This window comes from Ceratotherium simum, chromosome 38 (genome assembly GCF_057802395.1).
Source record: "Ceratotherium simum simum isolate JZ-2026a chromosome 38, ASM5780239v1, whole genome shotgun sequence".
NCBI classification, from domain to species: Eukaryota; Metazoa; Chordata; class Mammalia; order Perissodactyla; family Rhinocerotidae; genus Ceratotherium; species Ceratotherium simum.
In genome coordinates this window covers 14,519,048-14,536,801 of record NC_141937.1, presented here as the reverse complement: position 1 = coordinate 14,536,801, position 17,754 = coordinate 14,519,048, and positions in this window count along the sequence as shown.

Genomic DNA, 17,754 nt, shown 5'->3' with positions numbered 1-17,754 from the left:
AAGCAGTATTTTTGAAAAGGACGTGGCGAAATATAGAAGCCCACAGAAGCCATTTTTGGACCTTAATAATTTTGGAAGTATTTGCAAGGCTAATGCACTCTATTATTCATTCAGCAACACTTAATAATGGTATAAGTCAGCTCCACAAGCCAACTATAAACCTGTTAATAAAGGGTACATGGCTTGCCTGGCCATCACAGATGAAATGTCAGATGTCAGTTCTCACCAGAGGGATTGTGCTTTTCCCACTAGCATCCCCTGAACACAGCACAGTGCCTGGCACATAGTAATTTGCAATAAGTACTTGTTGACTGAATTAATCCACTAAAGAATTTCTAAATATTTAAACTATGAGCATTGACACAAATTGGTGCTAGCTATTTAAGCTTAATTTAATTTTCTTACTAAAACAAGTTGTTTATCATTTTAAAACCTTAGCAACTGTGAAATTACAAAAATAACTATTTCAAGCTCTATTAAATAAAATGTTTAAATTTTAAAAGTGCTTGAAGCTAAGCCAAAACAAACAAAAATTTCAACTAGCAGAAAAAACCAGTAAAGTTATCATTTAACATTAGTGAATAACTTGAGCCTATGACGCCATTACTCCAGAGCAGACACATCAATCCATAAGCCTGGAGGGCAGAAACAAAATTAAGAGATGTGTTCCAGGGGCTGGCCCGGTAGTGTAGTGGCTGGGTTCATGAGCTCCACTTCAGCCGCCTGGGGTTCACAGGTTCAGATCCTGGGTGCAGACCTACACACCACTCATCAAGCCATGCTGTGGCAGGCGTCCCACATATAAAATGGAGGAAGATGAGCATGGATGTCAGCCCAGGGCCAACCTTCCTGAGCAAAAAGAGGAAGATTGGCAACAGATGTTAGCTCAGGGCTAATCTTTCTCACCAAAAAAAAAAAAAAAAAAGAGAGAGAGAGGTGTTCAAGGACAAAAGACCAGTTAAACCATAAGTGATGTGAGCCAAGATCTGAGGAAAAGTAATAGCATTTGATAAATATTAGCTTGTATTATAATTGCTATCATAGCCAATCATCATGAACATCATCATTATCATCATTGTTATCATCTTAGTGTCTATCTAAGTGGTATGGGAGAGATTACTGCCAGAAAACCAAGGCATTGGGAAGGCTGGGGATGTTGGGTCAGGTTCAAGGTCTAATCATTCAAGTGAAAACCAGGAAATCCCTTCAATATGACTTATTTATGGTTCTTGGTACCATACTGAGCAAGACATACTGAGCCAGAGTTACTGACACCAAGGTCTTCATTGTCTGGCACTAGAATTACTCTGGGAACATGTGGCAAGGTTGACCCTGTGGGAAGGAGGAAATGCAGGCATGGAGTTGGAGGTCAAATGGGCTCAGTGGCTAAGGATTTTAGGACTGTGAAGGATGGCAAATTGGGCAGGCCATTGCAATAAACAAAGTTGTACACCTGAGTTAAAAAATTTTTTAATTATAAACATCTTGATTCATAATGTACAAATTCCATGAGGGCAGACACCATATTTATCTTGTTCACTGTGTATCCAGTGCCCAGAACAATGTCAGGTACAGAGAAGACTTAAATATTTGTTAAGGGAGTAAATAAGTCGCCAACTACTAATAATCACTGACTAATCCAACTACAGTTTTCTTTGTTCTCAAAGGCATTAGGTGCCAAAAAAGCTGTAAGTTTAACATACAGTTACAGGTTACACACATTTATAGTTGTTTTCTAAAACCTATTCTAACTTTTCAAGCAAAAAAAAAGCTTAATCTAATTTCTAATCATCCAAAAGACATAAGCTGTTGGCATTTCTTCTTCTTGGAAGAGAAATATTTTTTTTTTTTTTTGTCTATTCTTTTGCCTTCTTTTTATCCTAATTTTCACAACAGAAAAGATAATTGAATCCGTTTTACATAAATAGTCAATACAATCTACCAAAAGAGCAAATCTGCCCATATCCTTTTCCTAGTTAAATCCTTCTGTTAAAGGTCCCCATTGGCATTTGAACGCACTCTATATTCAGCTTATCAGAGCTGCCAGGAACTTGAGAATGGATGTCCAGCCTTACCTCCCACCACTCTTAATTCCTCTTACCACCATGCTCTTTCATTCCTCTGGGCCTTTGAACATACTCTGCCTGCCTAGAACACTTTACCTCTCTCTTTTTTATCTACCTAACTTCAATACACTCTTCAGTCTCAACCAAAGGGAAGGCCTTTCTTGACTCTCTCCTACACTAGGTTAGGTCTCTGTCTTAGTCATTTAGGGCTGCTATAACAAAAATATCACAGACTGGGTGGCTTATAAATAACAGAAATTTATTTCTCACCATTCTTAAGGTTGGGAAGTCCAAGATCAAGGCACTGGCAGATTTGATGTCTGATGGGATCCCCCTTCCTGGTTCATAGATGGCCCTCTTCTCATTGTGTCCTCACATGATGGAAGGGACAAGGAATCTCTCTGCGGCCTCTTGGATAAGAGCACTAATCTTATTCAGGAAGGCTCTGATGACCTAATCACCTCCCAAAGGCCCTATCTCCAAATACCATCACATTGGGGATTAGATTCCAATCTATGAATTTTGCGGGGACACAAATATTCAGTCTATAGCAGTCTCCCTAATATATCAAGTTATGGTAGGGTATGGTAGGGATATGAGGATCTATAAAATCCATCACACTTGCTTGTTATTGTTTAATTCTCCGTTTTCCCCACTAGACTTGGTGCTGTAGGTACTGGAGAGCAAGGTGAGTACCTGCCTTCTTCACAGATGAATCCCGTTAGTCTAACAGAATCTGGCACCCTGTATAAGATACAGGGTGAATGAATGAATGAATGATTAACGTGTAATATCACTGGGACTGCATTTTTCCAATCTCCATTCTGCCACTATTTCCAAAGCCCTCTGTATTTTGAAAGCTAAATATTTTGTGTGGGCTAATTTGCATCAAGTTGATAATCATTCTGATAACCATCTTACCAGTACTCTCTGATGCTTATAAATAAATGAAGGCCTTTTATGGTCTTTATCATTTAAACTCATTTTAGTATTATAAGAACACTTTTAAACAGAAATATATAGTAGCTTCTAATAATTGGAAATGTATACTTTAAAAATAAATGTATACTCAAAGTTCAGAAAGAAAGAAAGAACGTATTTTGGCAGATTATTAGTATTCCGATCTGTTTTGCATAATGCCTGCAGATAATATTAGGTCTATTTACCTATTTGTTATTTTTCAATTCTTATTTTTGTTATTAATTATGGGATCCTAGTGAACACATTAAAATAATAAATAAATGATTTAATTAATGTATTTTGATATTACATTATAATCATAAGACAAAAATCAGGCTAATTAAGAGTATCCTAGGATTTAAAAATAATTTTATTTCTCTTTTAACTCTGATGATAACTGAGGTCTGAATTATTCAAAGCTATATTATCTCATAATAATTTACACAGATCTCATTCAGGCTTGCCTCTTTCCATCTGCCTGAATAAATCTGTCACTTTTAATAATATGCTCAATTTTTCAGCATCATCAATTATTTCCACCTAGTAGTGTTTTGTCCTGTAAAAGATATCAAACCAATAATGTCACACAGCAAAAGATTATACTAAACACATTTTGAGTGAATTTAAAGAACAATTGGTAAAGCACTTAAATTATAAGATAAACTTGGTATAAAATGAAAACTACAGAAAAAATTAAAAATAGACATTACTTCTCCTAAACTGACACAGTGCGTATGTGCAAATAGGCAAAGGAGAATTACCAAATTGAAGCCAGTTACATGATGCTAAATCACATTTAAAATATCACTTTATCTGTCTGACGTCTATTTCTCTTATAATCCTGTTAAAAAGCTATCATAAAAAATGTCTGAAGTATGTTGAAAATGTATTTTGAAAAAGCAATAAAAGTAATAATTCTGTCTACACCCTGTATTTGATGAGAGGTAGATTATCCTAAATATAATTGTCATCTGGGAATAGATACATCATCATTTTCCTCCTATGATTCACTTTTACGTCATTTGTAGCTTTAGTTCTTTTTTTTTCTTTTTTCATCTGAGATGGCAGTCATAGCTCCAGGAGTGGAGAGCAAAGAAACCAATCGTCCCTATAAAGGTCAGTCTTAGTCATAGATAAGGAGATGGACATCTGTGCGGTATGATTTCAGAGGCATTAAGAAAGGCTCCTGTTCTCAAAATATCTTCTCACCAATTCCAAAATTTATTCCACAGGATGTATTATTTTACTCCAGTTAGGGATAAGAATAAAAATAAGAGTTCTTCAAAGACATGACACTTTGACTTAAATTTACAGTGATGTTTACTATCAAAGTAAACCCTTCTAGATAGAAGGGTTTTATAGATAGAAAGGCAGAAAAGAGAAGGAGTAAGATACAAAGATCCAGAGAACCCAACGTGGGTGAAGCTGGTGGGAAGGCATTGCACGTTCAAACCTAAGGGTGCAGTCTCAAGGGTCAGATACACCTGGGCTTAAGGTACCTAGCCTCCGTGAGTCTCAAGATAAACATTTGTAAAATCAGGGTCCAAAAAGCACCAATTTGGGGGGGGGGGCAGGTTTGGAGGGGAGGAGGGAATAAATGGGTCAAATGAGTTTATACCATGCAAAATGCTTAGCTTAGTGTGAACACATAGAAGGCACTCAACGATGTTAGTTAGTTGCCATAATTGTCCTCATTTCTGTAAGTAGAATAGAAAAATTCTCATGGCGGATAAATCAGGTATAACATGGCTTCATGCCTGGAAGGATCATGAAGGAAAGTTAACCAGGCTCGAGTCCGTTAGATTGCATCCTGCCGTGAGACTCTGGTCCTATGATGGTTTATTCAACTAGTTATTCACCTACTGATGCTGCTGTTCACAGAGCCACTCTTCAACTATTCTGAGGAGAGAGGGAAAGGCATTTTGCTCTGACACCTCATGCAAACCTGCAGAAGGTTTTGCTGTCAGGGCAATTCAATTCAATAAAAGTTATATGTTTGACCCATGGTATAGAATACCAGGCAGAAAATGCTGAATTTTGACAGAGGGATAGCTTTCATTAATGAGTCCATAAGAATATCTTTTAATTAAATAAATCATAAATTATGGTCAGGATATGAGGGAATAAATCCTCAAACGACATATGTAAAGAGGCTACTGAAAGATGGAAAATATTATTCTCTCTTAGAGAGGCTAGTACATGTGTAATTGATGTGACAGAAGCTTCACAGAGACCCTATGGAGGGTAATAACCATGAAGTAAATTGATATATAACAAGTCAGTTAGCTCAGGAAATAGGTTACATGAATTATAGGAAAATGCCCAAACAAAGATTTGGACAGTTAGGTATTTTCAGCCAAGTCCATTAAAAAGTAGCCCTACTTCCCAATAGTGGAAAAGTGTGAATGATGCTCTCTCAGCTTAATACCAAACTTAAAATAATCACAAGCACCCTTTGATAATAATTTTGTTTCTCTGGAGGGTTTTCTTGCCTGGGAGGAGTGTAGTGGCTAAGGAGAAAGAGCATTTAGCTCAGTTAGTTTATTTTTAAGTGAATTGAAAATATTCACACCCAACCCACCTCAAGAAAACAGATATATATGAAAGAAAAGCAAACCACAATTTGTCTTTAGTTGAGTCGTGAGTCCCCAAATCCAGTAGAAACATGTATTAAGTTAACTTAGACCAACTGGAAAGTGCCATATTGCTATATGCAGAAAGTCTATGTAACTTGACACCAGAACAGACGGAAAACCCTGTTCTGTCTGTCACGCCCTTCTTCTTCCCAAATTCCAAACCCAGTTCTTGGAATTACCACTTGCCTGCACTAAATAAACAGCAGGAAAAGAGTAAGAGAAAGCTGTTGCTGAGAAAGAATTGCAATTTATATAGAATTTTTGATTAACTCTAATGTAAGGAAGGTAATGGTATTCATTTGAGAACCAACTTTTTGTTATATTCCTCCTGGGTATAACTTAATTTGATCATATGATACAGTGGATTGTAGTAACATCTGAAATACTTCTTTTCATTGGATTTCATTGGGTTCTTGGATATCAGACTCCAAAATCAGGCATTTCAGTCTTTCTCCATTGTCCTTATCACCCAGCCTTTTCTGAGTTTCTGTTGGTCAAGCTCCCTCTAATTGTGTCTTGTACTTATCCAAAACTAAGGGAAGATATTTTAAGAACAATATGGGAGAGATTTACTTTAGAAGAGGAATCTTTCCAAAGAATTGCCATTAGAACTATATACCTTAACTATACTGGAAATATATATTGGAACTAAATTAGAAATATATATATACACACATATATACGCACAAGATTTCTATTTACAGAATTTCATACTTATTAGTAACAATTTTCTCCTTTTCTTGAAGTGAGATATATTTTTTAAAATGTTTTACGGGCCTTATGTAAATATAAAGAGATCATCAACTATTGAAGTTTTCTTTTTCACCCCAAGTAAGTGCAGCAAACAAAAGAATTGGTCCACTATTTGAGGATTAGAAATATGTACTTTTATTTTATTTATTTATTTATTTTTATTTATTTTTGTGAGAAGGACCAGCCCTGAGCTAACATCCAATGCCAATCCTCCCCTTTTTTCTGAGGAAGACTGGCCCTGGGCTAACATCCATGCCCATCTTCCTCTACTTTATATGGGACGCCGCCACAGCATGGCTTAACAAGCAGTGCGACAGTGCATGCCCAGAATCCGAACCGGCGAACCCCAGGCCACCACAGCGGAGCGCAGGCACTTAACCGCTTGCGCCACCGGGCTGGCCCTGAGAAACATCTACTTTTAAATAAATCTCAATATGTGGGTTTTATCCCTGCACATACAGAATTTTCTAGTGTTTAAATATAACTAAGTATCAAGATAATGCAACTTTCATATTGGGAGCAAACATATTTTGTCCTTTTCAGTTATGAAAGGGCTTCAAGGCAGAATGAATACCTAGATATTCATGGTTTGATTCCAGTAGTATCTACTGATTCCAGAAGAGGCTACTGAAAGGTTGAAAAGCTGATCAGAGATTTCCACAAACTTAAAGGGGTAAGGTCAATAGTTGGTGTTCAGGATCTGCCAAAAAAGTTTGAGACTCTTGGAGTTTGGGGACCTACATCACAGGTGTAAGGATAAGTCAGAAATAGACTTGAACTGTGAGCATCTAAAACCCTGCTTCTCATCATGTCAATAACTAGGTAGTAAAAATAGAAACAATAGACAATAAAAAGAGATTCACAATAAATATCCATGAATTATAAAATTGGACTACATACTAGTCCCCAAAGCAAATCTCAGAAAATCAATATCACATATACCACCTTCTTACTGTATTTTTTACAGTAAAATAAAATTAAAAATTAAGAGCAAAAAGGTAGACCTGAAATTCTATTCATTTAGAAATTTTAACGTATTTATTCATAATTTGTGGGTCTAAAAATAAATAGTAATTGGAATAATAAAACATTTAGAATGAAATGACAGTGAAAATAATACATATTAGAAGTTTTAGCCTACAGCTGCAACGGTATTGAGAAGGAAATGTATTGCCCTAATTGCATATGTTAATAAAGGCAAGATTGAAAATTATGGATTTATTTAACTTGAGAAAATAGAACTAGAACAGTGGCAGGAATGCAAAGAAATAAGAGGAAGGAAATTGTAAGGACAGGAGTGGAAATTAATAACAGAAAATAAAGGAAAAGCGCCCAAAAAGTTAAAAGCTGATTATTTGAAAATAGTGATAATTTTTTTTGACAGGATTCATAAAGATGATGGAAATTTTCAAATAAATTATATTGGGACTGAAAAAAGGAAAAGAACTGTAAATAAAACTTAAATGAATTAAAAGAGCACATTATGACTTCCTTTATGACAATAAATTTCAAAACAAATGAAATACATCTTAGAAAAATTGGCTCAAAGGAAATAAACTATAACAAATATATAAACACTATTCAAATCAAATCTAAGTGCAAATATTTATCTGCCACAAGTAATGGCAAACTGCTGATTTATATATGTTCTCCCACTGAAAAGAATTAGAAAAGGTGTAGAAAATACTTTTTAATCTGTTTAAAAAAATAACAAGGCAGAGTTGTCCCTTTGGACTTTACTTACAAAAAGTAAGTTCAAAGGTAAAGTTATTAAGGATTTCAAGAGAGTGACAGCAGAGCATTCAGCCATTCTGGACCTCCTGAGTGCAGAGCCTGGTGTGACTACACAGCTCAACACTCACGAAGCTGGCCCAACTACAGAGTCACTCCCAAGGCTATCAGTGAATTGAAACTTCCTTGAGGATGGGGCCACTTTTTTCTAAAACTTTTGTTCCTCGGGAGCATCTAGCACATAATCTGATTTACTTTTTATAAATATCACTCTTACACTGGGTGGAAATTTGATGGGAGTAGAAGCAGGGAGGCAAGTTTAGAAGCTCTTGAAGTGGTCTTGCTGTTTGTGAAAGTATTCATTCTACTCTTCTATTGATTTGAGCATCATGAAAACTTTGTCACTAGAAATCCCTTGAAAATGCTTTGCTTATCAATTCTCAGAGATCAAATTCTCATGGAACATATTTAACTGACAAAAAACATCAGTGTATGCCTTTCTTTATATTTGGTGTTCCCTTTCCTTACAGACATTGAATCACTAGGTTAAGACCTTGACTATGGAGTCCATAATACATCAAAGCATTTTCAACTAAAATAAAACAGGAATCTGTTCAAGTATAACAGAAATTTTGCTTCATAAACACTTTTCTGTTGTTAATGACCTAAACTATTGCTATTAGGGAAATTCTTCAATTTGACTACATTACCAAATAGCTTCAATAATCACTAAAACACTGCCAAAGCTCCCTTTTGGTTTCTGTGGACTCATCATCTATAATAGTACACAAGAGGAGGAGGGAAAGAGCAAGAGAGCACAGCTGTCTTCACAAACAAGTGCAGAACTATTTTCAGCAGGATAAAATCCTGCTTTATGCGAGAAAATATAAAATAGAAAGTTCGGTCGCAGTATTTTTCAGGTGAACACATCACACCAGCCGATGGTGCCATTTTGTTTCATTTCCTTTTCTTTTGGTACAAGAGAAAGCGTCCTCAAATGAGCAACAAGCTAACGAATGCTGCTGTTTTATTCAATTAGATTTTGAAGTCAGGACAAAACACCAGAGCTATAAAATCTACAATTCTGTGCAAATTCGGAGGTTTAAAGAGAAAGAAACACTACCATTTTGATTTTGAACTCAAGGTAATTTCAGAGATAATCTAATCAAAACATTCTGTATTCCAGATGAGTGAATTTCAAGTCAGAGAAGCACAAGGAACTTACCCAAGGATGGGAATCAAATTCATATTTTAAAAAGAAAGAGTTCACTTTTGCAGATGAAAAATATATGTGTAGATAATTTAAGGAAAGTAACTTTGTAAATCATTGCTTTATTATTATTATTATTATTATTATTATTATTATTATTATTATTATTCCTAGTTTATTAACAATTATTCATAGTACTGGACCATACAGATATGGTTGAATACTAAAAAAAAAAATCTACCAAGATGTTCCAATGTTATTTTTTTTAAAAAAATACTCTGTTATAATTTTTTTAAAAATATTTACAAAGACAAATATCTGTTTGTTTGCTGCTGAGGGAGATTCACCCTGAGCTAACATCTGTTGCCAATCTTTCTCTTTCTGCTTCAGGAAGATTCACCCTGAGCTAACATCTATGCCAATCTTCCTCTATTTTGTACGTGGGTCACCGCCACAGCATGGCCACTGCAGAGTGGTGTAGGTCTGCCCCAGGGAACGAACCCAGGTCACCGAAGTGGAGCACACCGAACTTAACCACTAGGCCATGGGGCTGGCCCCAATAAACATCTGTTTTTGCTATAATGAATTATTACATTATGTGCCAACAAACTTTTGAAAAGATATGAGAAGATATTAATATCTATAAATGTATATATGTATAATATATATACATATGTGTATATGTGTATAGTCTATATAGTATAATAGGCAGAGATGTTTTTACAATATATTTCCATGTAACTGAAATATATATATATATATCATTGCAGATTTCTTTGCCTTTTCATAGACAGAAAGGTTTTATAACCTAACATGAGACATCTGTCAAGAGAATGACAGTCTCATAAATTTTAGCTTGTCTATCCACCACTACCTTGGATTTAAGAAACACATTTTGATGATTCATACATATAGCCTAAGGGTGACATTGACAATAAAATGACTTCAGACTATACAAACCCATAAATTAAAAAAAAAAAAATCAAACCTTTCATACAAGTAATCCATGCGAAAAATCATTTTGTAAAACTGGAGAGGCCCATCCTAAATTGGCATGATGGGTGCAAGTCCCTAAAAAGAAAAAACAAATGTTTGTAGTTTCCATTTTTTAACACATTCACACAGAGTTCCCCTTCCCTGCCTCAAAAAAATATTTTGGAGTTTTACAGTGCCTAGCATGAATTTTCTTCCTGTTCCTTGCTTTTTGAAACATGCTCAATAAGAAGTGATTAATTAATTAGTTAATGGGAATCAATCTTTTTTTCCACAATTAACCTTCTTAGCTAGAGCAGTGCCTCTCAAACCTTAATGTGCATACAAATCACCTGAGGATCTTATTAAACTGTTGATTCTGATTCGGAACATCTGGCCAGAGACTCTGCATTCCTAACACGTGTCCAGGTGATACTGATGCTGCTGGCAAGCAGACCACACACGATATATACCAAGGGACTAGAAAACTTAGCCATAGTTGTTTCCATTCCCTCTCACACACAGGCATTCAACAAACACATATTAAGCATGAATTGTCAATCAGCCATTGTGCCCTCTAAAAAGTAACTTTATATGTAAGCAGACTTTTTGTGTGTGTGTTCTGAGGAAGATTCACCCTGAGCTAATATCTGTGCCAATCTTCCTCTATTTTATATGTGGGTCACCACCACAACACGACTGACAAGTGGTGTAGGTCTGTTCCTGGGATCCAAACACGCAAACCTGGGCTGCCAAAGCAGAGTGCACTGAACTTAACCACTACACCATGGGGCTGGCCCCGTAAGCAGACTTTTGAAGTTTTTTTTCCTTTCTATTTTGCTTATTCTATTTCAGTTTTGGAAAATAAGTGGCAAAATGCCTTAGGAAAAATGTGAGTTAGGAATATTTGCTAGCCTTGCTTGAGAGTAATTAAGTAATTCCTTTGTTAAGTTAATTTTTTGCTAAGCACCATCTAAATCCTGAGAGAAACAGTCCTCATAAAGTGTTACTAAAAGAAATATCGCAAATTCTCCCTGCCAACAGCATGAAAACACAGCCTGGCAGTTCAGTTATGAAAGTCCACCAAGAGTTCATTTTCTTCAACCCTTCAACCCTCTTAACCTTGCTTCAAGGTAAGACAATCCCATGGAAAGAAGATAGGTTTTGGATAGGATTTGGGTTTAGATAAAATATATTACACTTGTGTGATCCTAGGCAACTTACATCAACTCCCTGAGCCTCCGTTTTCTTACCTGTAAACACGGGTTAATAAAAGTTATCTTACATTCGTTTAAAACCTATCTACTGAACACTTACAATGTACCAGGCATTATTCTAGTACTGGGATGAATAGATGAACAAATGGAAATAGACTTCTCCCTCATAGGTCTGTTGGGTGGAAATATGCATATAAGTAGGACCTGGCACACACCTGACACTCAAAAATGGTGGTAATTAGCTTTACTTAGTAGTTTTCAACTTTTTGGTGCTTTTCAGATAACTCCTAACAAGTAGAACTGCCATTTTCATAAGCTTCCACAGCAGCTCTCTTACATAGTGCTTACTATAAACCAGGCACGGTTCTAAGAGCTTTACATATGTGTCTCTAGTTATTTAATCCTTAACGACAAGCCTGTGAGGTGCGTTGGTAGTCTCATTTTACAAGGATGAGAACACTGATACTTAGCGAAGAAATTAAAGAATTTCCCAAGGCCGCAGAGCTGGGATCTGAACTCAGATAGTGAGTCTTCAGAAACCCTACTCTTAACCACAAAGCCTTGGAGTAACAAAATGAGAACCATTCTAAACAAGTCCAAAAAGTTTCACTTCGTGTATTAAAAATGTCTGTGCCAAACCATGTATTTGCTAGGTTTATCATGCCCTCTGGTGGAAAACCAAAAAAGGGGCAGAAAAGGAATGTTAGGAGCCACAGGAAGAGAAGGCGGCAAGTTTACTGATATTCTGGGCTCTTGAAAAGTTTGCAAGCACATGAAAATGGCTGGAAAATCTTCCAGGAGCAAGACAGGAGAATACCGAGTAAGACTCTAAATGATCCACATGACGTAGATCCCTCGCATGCTGGCTACACAGCAAAGTCTCCAGAGTGACAACCGTGCAAAGGAATCTTGAGGTAAAATCTCAAAGAATAAGTTTCAGAATTGCAATTTTTACTAGAAATAATTTTAATTTAAAAAGGATTTGTCAGTATGTCAAAAAACATGATCACGAAGCTGCGGTACACTGTCTTCTCGGGAATGAATTGCTAACAGCAAATGCGGCATTCTCTTCATCGCAGTGCTCGAGTTTTCAGGATTCGTGAATTCCTGGGACAGGCCCTCCTAAGATGCTAAGGGCTGCTTCTACACTCCCTACCCCTGATCCCCCAAGCAAATGCCCCTGTAGAAGAAGACCTTGTTTCTTTGCTTATCAGACTATACCCTCAAGTAGTTAAAGCCATTAAGCCTTAAAAATGTAAGCTGACTGGTGCAACTTGTCGGCTGCACAGCAGTTTATAAGAAGTCACCAACTCTGATACTTTTCCTGTGCTCAGGCAGCAGAGGACAGATGGGAAGTGTTGCTCTCTTGTGCTTCTCTCCTCTCTCCCCCTCAGTCCCAGCATGATAAGCACCTTGTTCCCTGGAGGCTAGTAGGCTCTTGGAAAGACTATTATTCCAGGTATTCCCTGGAGTGGTGAGAAACTGTCACCTTCATCTATGTTCTTTGGCTAAGGATTCTTCTCTCTGCTCTTCATTGGGTCTCTCGGGAAGATGGCGATGGCAGTAGACATTGCTTGTGCATCCGTCTTCTGAGAATCTGGGACGTTATGTAGTGAGAGAGAACATGATCTACGTTGCCCTGGGACGAAAAAATTGATCCTTCAGTAGGCTGATCCACTGGCATTACTGTATCTTCCTGCAACCCATCATCCATTCATTTTAGTGCTTCTAATTCATCCTCTGGGATGAGAAAATTAGTCCTTAAAATATTGAAGTATTGTTACTTAAAATAAAAAAATAAAATTACTTACAAAAATTAGGACTGGTGCTTAAAAATAAATTATTACCTAACTGTGTTCGGAAGTTAGGTCAATAAGGCACATGTTCCTTCGGGTTGGCACAATTTCTAGTGTCATGTCACAGTTTCATCTTCTGCCACCCTATTCTGAAGTCTTTAAAAAACAATTTTCAATGGACTTTTCCTAACTCTTGGCATGAAATAGATACTGTTTTTTCTATTATGGGAAGAAAATAAGTGATGAGAATTACTTTTCTTTGCAATAGTAAAGGAACTTCTGAGGACACGAGCATTCTCACTCTGAATTCACACAGTAATTTGCTAGTGTACCTCTCTTATAGCACTTACCACTGCACCAGAAACCACACAAACTCCTTGACCAATTCATCTCCAAGTCAATCACAGTTCACAGTAGAATATTTTGCACATTTGAAAAAGAGGAAATGGGGGGAGCAGGAGAAGAGGTCATTCTTATCATCATTCAAGATGCTTTTCAACATTTCTTTTGTTCTGCTCCTCTTGTTAGAAGTAATTTTGGGGGGCCGGCCCGGTGATGTAGTGTTTAAGTTTGCACACTCTGCTCCAGTGGCCCAGGATTCACTGGTTCGAATCCCGGGTGCAGACCGACACACTGCCCATCAAGCCATGTTGTGGCCACGTCCGACATACAAAATAGAGAAAGATGGGCACAGATGTTAGCTCAGGGCCAATCTTCCTCAGCAAAAAGAAGAAGATTGGCAACAGATGTTAGCTCAGGGCCAGTCTTCCTCACCAAAAAAAAAAAAAAAAGAAGTACTTTCCTTCCATTCCATATCATATTTTGTTTACATTCTATTTATTTCATTTTTCTTTCTATTATAGGTAATTTAGTATTTCTTTTTCTCTTTCTCCCTACCCCCTAGACTTTCTCAACTGAAATTTTTATCTGAGCCACAGAATACAGAAAATTGAGTGATTATTTTCTTAATTTATTCAAGGAAGGTACTTAACTGATACTATTCTAGATGCCTAAAAGAAATGTTAATTCATTACATATAATAGATACCTTAGGTTATTAAAGCACAAGTCTCTCCTAGAACCCTGGTTGAGAAAGGCTCTGCATTTGACATCACCCAGCATACTGCATTGCACATAGAAAGTACTCAATATGTGTTTTTTAATAAACAGATAGAGTAACTGTAACCTTTTAAGTGTGAGCTTTGAAATCATTTGAAGTTTTGTTCAGTCCATGCTTTACCAAAATTATTTTATAGTAATAAGGTGACTTTTTCTGTTCATCTACTGAGGACAAAAAAGCTTTTAAATTCTCAAGAGCAGAGAACATAGATGATGGAAAATTTAATAGGAAATTATTCTAGCCTTAGCAAAATTATAGAATTATTTAGAAAGGGTTTTCTTTATAGACTATCATACACACTCAGATATTTGTGAGCATTAACATTTTGGCCATCATAAAAAATTACAACGGCTACATTTGTTTATTATGTGTCAGATATTGCATTAGCACTTTACCTGTATTTTCGAATTTAATCATTATGTTAATAACGTCAGGTAGGTGTTATTACCTTCTCTTTATAAATATGAAAGCTGAACTTCAAAGATGTTAAAAACTTGCCCAATGTTAATAGTAAGTGGAAAAGTCAGGATTCCAAACCAGAAATGTCTGACGGTAAAGTCATCACTCTTTCCATTTTGGGACACTACTATCCCACGGGTGTTTTGGACAAATAAAAGTTCAGGTTTATGTAATATATAACTATGTAGCTTCTTCTGTCTATGGGTAGAGTTATCTTTAGCACATTGGCAACATAGAAATAATATTAACAAAATGCAGTGGATGTTTAACCGCCAGTGCTTAAAAGAAGGAAGGGGATGGTTTCCTTGCTCTTCACTTTCATCCTAATGATCAGCCACTTCTTTTCACTGACTTTATCTCTTCCCTAATCCTTTTGAAACCAAATGACAAAGTGCAGTTGGACTCTTGTACTCTTCTTTTCATTCTCATCTATGTCCAATATGGAAAGGGATATTTGGTTTTTATGGCCAAACATAAGCCCTAACAACCAAAACAAAAAAGGCATTAACCAAGTAGTATTTTACAAACCTCAAATTATGGTTCTGTATGGACCTCAAAGCTCAGGAAGAAAGGAAACGCTTATTCCTGAGGAAAGTGAGTAGAAAAGGGTTTGAAAAGGGTCACAGCAGGTTCTGATGTGGAGGCAGTGCCCAAGTTCAATGGTGCTCCATTGGCTCTTGGAGAAGAAGTCAGCCTGAATCCATGCACTTGTTCTTTCATTCATTCGTTCTACAGATATTTATTAAGTATTTTCTGGGTGATGGGGATACAAGGACCTGATCTGCATTGGTAAGAGAGTTACCTGTCAGTTTGGGAGCGAGGATGGGGCAGAGGTCAGATGAAGAGTGAGTTACTGCAAACCATGAATGGCGGGAGTTCTGAAGAAAAGTATCCAAATCAATTTAGAAGACCTCTAGTCCTTCATTTTCTAGCAAATGCCCTCTCATCTCCACATCTAGAACTTGACCTGTTTGTAGAAAGTATGGGAGACGTGGGTATTAGGGTACTATAGTGTGATATATTTAAGTTCTGGGGCCAGGAAAGACTCCTCTGGTACTTATTTTTTTTTTGTGATCTTAGACAAATGCTGTCCAATAGAAACATAATGTAAGCCACATATGAAATTTAAAATTTCTAGTTGCCATACTTAAAAAAAAAACAAGTAAAATTAGTTTTCATAGAATTTTACTTAACCCAGTATATCATTATTTCAACAAGTAGTCCAGATAAAAATTATTAATGTGATTTTGCTTTTTGTTATACCAAGTCTTTGATATCTGGTGTGTATTTTACATTTGCAGCAAATCTCAGTTTGGATTTAGAAGAGCCCCGTTTCAAGTCTTCAGTAATCACATGTTGCTACTGCACTGGACAGTGCAGATCTAGGCTTTGAATATAAACAATGGATAAAAATTTTGAAGATAATCAAGACTTGTGTTCTTGATACCTGAGACCAAAAAGTAAATAGTTTATATTTACCTATCCTGGCTTAACACTATGCTCTGAGCTTAATTTTATACTCTGACAACACAAATTGAATAGAAAAGCAGTAATATTGTTTCATCTATTTTTATATTAAACTTCATGTGAACGAACAAACTCAAAAGTATGGTGTTATAAGAGCACCATCTTGTGGCATTGTGTTTACATCGTTGAAGGGGAATTGAGAGGAAAGGGAACGGTGCCAAACAATCTGGCTAAGACTATGAGTTTAAGAGATTAGTAGAGGAACTATTACTGTTTTCTCTTTTATGTAGTCTTTTTGGCAGGTCCCTAAGTTGTGTAAACCAGATGTGACAAACTTCCCAGCCAGAGGACATGGAAATGCTCAATTTTGGGTGCCAGATGACACTCCAATGTGAACTTTGGCTACAGGCAAGCTAGGCTTCAGTGCCAATATGCTAATACAGTATTTGTTTCAGTGAAATGTGTGAGGCTGACACTAAGAACACCCACAAAAGACCAAGGTGTATGAACACATTGAGATTTTAGCAGAAACACTGAAATATAATTCCCAGCATCCATATGTGAGAGCAGAACTACTACAGGGCTGCCAAACCTGCACTTTCTTCACTAGAATAAAGGCCTCAATGAAGCAGCATTTGCTATTAAATGGTCACTCCAACTGATCAGAAATAAGAGTTGGTCCCAGCACTATCTTAGGGTGGCCTGGAATCACATGTGAGGGTACAGATTGTTCACTGGATTTACCAGAGAAGTCATGTAAATGAAGTTATTTTGGAGACTAGCTCCCAGGTCAGACCACATTTGACCAGGGTTATGAAGGGCCCTTCTGAATGTGGTCATGTATTCTTGCTGCAACATGATCTAAGGAATCTTTCAGATAAATTTTATCTAAATTCATTCCATAAAATATAGAGGGTTTCCCTGGATGGCGGAATACAAAGAAAGATGTTTTAGTAAGCTCTAAGCCAGTATTGTGACTTTCTAAAAATCATGAATAATTTTTAAAAATACCATATATATGGGGCTGGCCCCGTGGCTTAGAGGTTAAGTGCGCACGCTCCACTACTGGCGGCCCGGGTTCGGATTGTGGGCGCGCATTGACGCACCGCTTCTCTGGCCATGCTGAGGCCACGTCACACATACAGCAACTAGAAGGATGTGCAACTATGACATACAACTATCTACTGGGGCTTTGGGGAAGAAAAAAAAGGAGGAGGATTGGCAATAGATGTTTGGTCAGAGCCGGTCTTCCTCAGCAAAAGGAGGAGGATTAGCATGGATGTTAGCTCAGGGTTGATCTCCCTCACAAAAAAAAAAAAAAAAAAAAAATACCATATATATCACAGTAACCAGGAAAATACTAACATC